The following is a 5,575-nucleotide window of genomic DNA, read 5'->3' on the forward strand; positions in this document are numbered from 1 at the left end:
AACTCCAGGTGGCTCTCAAGCTTTACCGAGCTGAATACATTGGTTTTAGATTGAGAATTCACTTTGTCCCTGCCCTAGGATACATGCTGACATCCTTGGCCATCTGGTCACCCTGAGGAAAAGCTTGGCAGTTTGTGAAAGAGGTTGGAGAATCCTGCCAATTCAGCTCAAATGGATTTGCAAAGACAGAAGAAAGACCCGTTGCCAAATCGCACTTAGCTTGTCCTGCCAAGCCTGCCGTCAAGCAAAGACCGCCAATCTCAAATAGCCCATGCTCTCCCACCAATGTTGCCAGCCCCAGAAGTCTACTGATGGCCTCGTTAGCAATCAATCAATTTATGGTATTTATTGAGTGCTTACTATGCACAGAGCACTGTTCTAAGCTCTTGGGAGAGTACAACAGAATCAGCAGACATGTTCCCTGCCCATACTGAGCTTACTGTCTAGAAGGGGAGACAGACATTAATAGGAATGAAAAATTTATAACAAATATTTAAAGATATGTATGTACATGCTGTGGGGTTGGGGGTGGGTTAAATATCAAGTGGACCAAGCTTACAGATCCAATTGTAGAGACGATGCAGAAGGGATGCAGAGACAGACAGGGAAAGAGGGCTTAATCAGGGAAGACCTCATGGAAAAGATGTGACATTAATTGTGCTTTGAAGGTGGAGAGAGTGGTGGTCTGGTGTGTATTGATCAATCAATCCATGGTATTTATTGAGCGCTTACTATGTGCAGAGTGGTGTACTAAGCACTTGGGAGATTACAATGCAACAGAATTAGCACACATGCTTGCTGCTCACAATGATCTTACAGTCTAGAGGGGGAGACAGACATGAATAAGTAATTTATGATATATCACTTAAAAAATATGTACGTAAGTGCTAGGGAGAATGTCAACCATTCAGAGGTCACAGATTGAAGTTCATGGATAATACAGGAGTGAGAGTGAGCCAGGGAAAGGAAGGCTTTAAACAGGGAAGGCCTCTTGGAGGAGATGTGATTGTAGTAATGCTTTGAAGGTGGAGAGAGTGGGGGTCTGGCATATATGGAGGGAGAGGAATTTCCAGGTTAAGGGAGGGATGTAGGAAAGGGGTCAGTGGTGAGATAGACAAGATCAGGGCCCAGTGAGTAAGCTGGCATTAGAGGAGCGGAGCTCGTGGGCTGGGATGTCATAGGAGATCGGCGGGGCGAGGTAGGATGGGGCGAATTGATTTAAAGTCGACGGAGAGGAGTTTTTGTTTGATGCAGAGGTGGATGGGAAGCAACTGGAGGTTCTTGAGGAGTGGAGAGACATGAACGGAACGTTTTTGTTGCTAGATGATGCGTGCAGAGAGTGAAGGATGGATTGGAGGGGGGAGAGACAGGAGGCCTGGAGGTCAGAGTGGAGGGAAATGTAAAGTTAGCACAAATATTTTGTCAGTGAGTAATTATAGCGAACGCCACTTGGGGTCACTAAAGCCACAACCAGGACCACCCTTCCACTGGTTCTCCTGGGAAACACACATTCATTCCATCCTATTTACTGAGCACTTACTGTGTGCAAAGCACTGTACTAAGCGCTTGGGAGAGTACAATATAACAACAAACAGACACATTCCCTGACCACAACGAGCTCATAGTCTAGAGACGAGCTAACAGTTAAGAGATCTCACATCATTTCTCTCTCAAAGGCCCTGGACTGATAAAGCAGTATGGCCTATTGGATAGAGCCTGGGCATCTAGACACTGGGCCTGGGAGTCAGAAGGACCTGGGTTCTAATCCAGGCTCTGCCACTTGTCTGCCGTGTGACCACGGGCAAGTTATTTCACTTCTCTGGGCCCTCATCCAGAAAATGGAAATTGTGAACCCCGATTGTGAGATTTTGTCCTATCTGATTAGCTTCTATCTACTGAGCATAGTAATAATAATAATAATAATAATGGTGGTATTTGTTAAGTGCTTACTATGTGCGAGGCACTGTTCTAAGCACTGGGGGGGTTACAAGGTAATCAGTTTGTCCCACTTGGGCTTCACAGTCTTAATCCCCATTTTACAGGTAACTGAGGCACAGAGAAGTGCTTAACCAATACCATTATTATTATTATTATTATTATTATTATTTATAAGCAGAAATTCAGGTAGCAGGCAGAGAAAAGTGGGGTAGTCAGTAATAATAATAATAATTTTGATACTTGTTAAGCGCTATGTGCAAAGCACTGTTCTAAGTGCTGGGGAGGACACAAGGTGATCAGGTTGTCCCACGTGGGGCTCAAGTCTTAATCCCCATTTTACAGATGAGGTAACTGAGGCACAGGGAAGTTAAGTGACTTGCCCAAAGTCACACAGCTGGCAAGTGGCAGAGCCGGGATTTGAACCCATGGCCTCTGACTCCCAATCCCATGCTCTTTCCACTGAGCCAAGTGTCAATTGTATTTATTGAGTGCTTACTGTATGCAGAACACTGTATTAAGTGCTTGGGAGAGTACAATAGAATAATAAACAGACACATGCCCTGTCCACAACAAGCTTGCAGTCTAGAGACAGTGTAGAGTGTAGGAATTTAGGAGATTAAGATTGGGGTGATGGTAACCTGCTTTCAGCCTCTCAGGGTCACACCTGGAGAGTTTCCAGTACTCTACCAGTCTCAGATATGGGAGGGAGAATCAAGCAGAGGCCTACCCATTCCATTCCTAGCATGGCCAGTGGCTAGCGAGTGGAAGGCAATCTGCTACAAGTCAAAATTCACCCATGCTGGGCAGCAGCGGCATGGGAGAGAGTCGAGACTCAGGCTTACTGCATGGAAGGAGGCAATGGTAAACCACTTCCATGTTTTTACCAAGAAAACTGTATAGGTCCACTACCAGAATGAAGGCAGATGGAGGTGGGGCATTCTGGGAGAGGTGTGTCCATAGCGTTGCTATGGGTCAGACACGACTCGACAGTATAAGACAACAACAACAACAACAACAACCTGTTTTTCTCTACTGCCAATGCACTCACCAAACCTCCATTTGGTCTCTCCCGCTGCTGACTCCTTGCTCACGTCCATCAGTCGATCACGAAGAAGGCTGGGTGAGACTGGGGCTACATTTTTGCACACAACTGAGCAAGGATTAAAATGACATGGTTTTAAAACTAAGGAAACAGTGTGGATAAGCCGAAAGAGCCTGGGCCTCGGAGTCGGAGGACCTGTGTTCTAATCCCGGCTCTGTCGTGTGCCAGCTGTGTGACCTTGGGCGAGTCACTTCACTTCTCCATGCCTCAGTTCTCCTGTTCTCCTTCCTACATAGACTGTAAGCCCTATGTGGAGCAGGGATTGGGTCCAACCTAACTCTTACCTATCCCAGCACTTAGAACAGTGTTTGATACATAATAAGTGCTTAACAAATACCATTACAAATACGTTCTCTCCATTCATTCATTCAATAGTATTTATTGAGTGCTTACTGTGTGTTGTGCAAAGCACTGTACTAAGCACTTGGGAGAGCACAATATAACAACAACTAAATTCCTGCCCTCAGTGAGGTCCCTGTAAGATTTTTGTGGGCAGGGAACACGTTTAGCAACTCTGTTATATTGTACTCTCACAAGCACTTAGTACAATGCTCTGCAAAGAGTAAGTGCTCAATAATAATAATTATGGTATTTGTTAAGCTCTTACTACAGTGCAGGCACCGTTTTAAGTGCTGGGGTGGATACAGGCAAATCAGATTGGACACAATCCCTTTCCCACGTGGGGTTCACAATCTCAATTCCTCATTTTATAGATGAGGAAACTGAGGCACAGAGAAGTGAAATGGCTTGCCCAGTGTCACACAGCAGACAAGTGGTGGAGCTGGGATTAGAACGCATGACCTTCTGATTCCCAGGCCATACACCATGCTGCTTCTCAATAAATACACTTTAATTGATCATATTCAGTAATACCTGTGGTATTGTTAAGCCCTCACTATGTGCCAAGCATTGGGGGTAGATACCACATAATCAGGTCACACACAGATCCTGTCCCAAATAGGGCTCATGGGACAAGCAGGAGGCAGAACAGGTACTTCATTCCTTTTTAACAAGATGAGAGTGAGGCACAGAAAAGTGAAGTGACTCACACAAGGTCACAGAGCAGACAAGTAGCAGAGCCAGGATTGGAATCCAGGTCCTCTGACTCCGAGTTCTGAGCTCTTTCCCCTAGGTACATTGCTTCACTCCGGAGGCCAGGAGTTAGAAAGGCCAGCCAATATTTATTTGCTAGAGATTCCCAAGCTTTGGTAACCATGAGTGAACTAGACTTCCAAAGAGAAAAGTGGCCAAAGTCAATATTTAATCAATATTAAGAGTGGAAAGAATTCAATAGTAAAATGATACACAAACCTTCCGACGTGCTCAGAGCCAGAACTTCAGAGCACGTGACCATTTTTATCCTCAATAATCTCAAAAATTCCTCTTCATGTACCTGGCCCCTTTTACCTCAGGGCTTGGTTAATCAGAGAAAGTGTGGCCTAGTGGATAGAGCACAGGCCTGAGAGTAGGAAAATCATGGGTTCTAATCCCAGCTCATTTGTTGGGCAAATAACCTTGAGCAAGTCACTTCACTTCCCTGTGCTTCAGTTACCTCAACTGTAAAATTATAAGCCCCACATGGGACAGGGACTGTGTCCAACCTGATTTGTTTGTACCCACCCCAGCACTTAGTACAGTGCCTGGCATGCAGTGTTTACCAAAGACCACAGTTATTATTATTGTTACTATTATTATTATTATTCCCAGCTCTGCCAGTTGTCTGCTGTGCGACCTTGGACAAGTCACTTCACTTCTTTGGGCTTCAGTTACCTCATCTGTAAAATGGGGAATAAGACTGTGAGCCTCATGTGGGACATGGACTGCATCCAAATTGGTTAGCTCATATCTATCCCAGTGCTTAGACCAGTGTCTGAAACATAGTAAGCTCTTGACTGATTTCATTAAAAAAACAGCTCACCTTGTGAAAATCTGACAGAGACAAAGTCTGACTGCCAGCAGGGAGAATGTCAACCCCAGAGAGGAGGTAAAAGTCATACGGGGAGAGATTCTCCTCTGGGAAAATCCCAGTGAAATCTAAACTCTGTGCCAGTGATGTCCAGAGGGCAGGGTGACATTTCATCTGTGGTAGAGAAACCAAACAGCTCCCAAAATGCTCTAAGGGCCTCTGGGAATTGTAGGCAAGCCAGTCAGCCCCTTGCCCTTCCCTAGTGTCAGAGGAGATGGAGGTAATATCATCATTTTGTTCCTTTCTTTTCCTGCAATTTCCTGGCCAGATTTCAACCAGACCTGCTTGGAGGGTTCTTAAAGTACACCACTTCATCCATGACCTAGCCGTCCAATAATTACAAAATCAACAATCCAAGGTGATGATGTCAAAGAGGTTTTACAGTTTCACCATCGAGTCCCCCTAGACTGTAAGCTCCTTGTGGGCAAGGAAACATTTATACTGACTCTGTTATATCGTCGTCTCCCAAAGGCTTAGTACAGTGCTCTGTTACACAGTAAGCCCTCAAAAAATGCAATCGACTGATTGAAAATTAGACACAGTTCTCTGAAGAAGGAGCCAGTCAACCT

The 5,575-nt window shown here is 45.1% G+C and overlaps 1 non-coding gene across 1 annotated transcript; it reads left to right on the plus strand.

The window, feature by feature from the left end:
* The first annotated feature begins 2,584 nt into the window (after positions 1–2,584).
* On the plus strand, positions 2,585–2,722 carry LOC119924770. The gene has a single exon (XR_005449466.1). It is a non-coding gene; the product is annotated as a small nucleolar RNA SNORA7 (small nucleolar RNA).
* The last annotated feature ends 2,853 nt before the right edge of the window (positions 2,723–5,575 follow it).

Source organism: Tachyglossus aculeatus, chromosome 2 (genome assembly GCF_015852505.1).
Source record: "Tachyglossus aculeatus isolate mTacAcu1 chromosome 2, mTacAcu1.pri, whole genome shotgun sequence".
In the NCBI taxonomy this organism is placed as follows: Eukaryota; Metazoa; Chordata; class Mammalia; order Monotremata; family Tachyglossidae; genus Tachyglossus; species Tachyglossus aculeatus.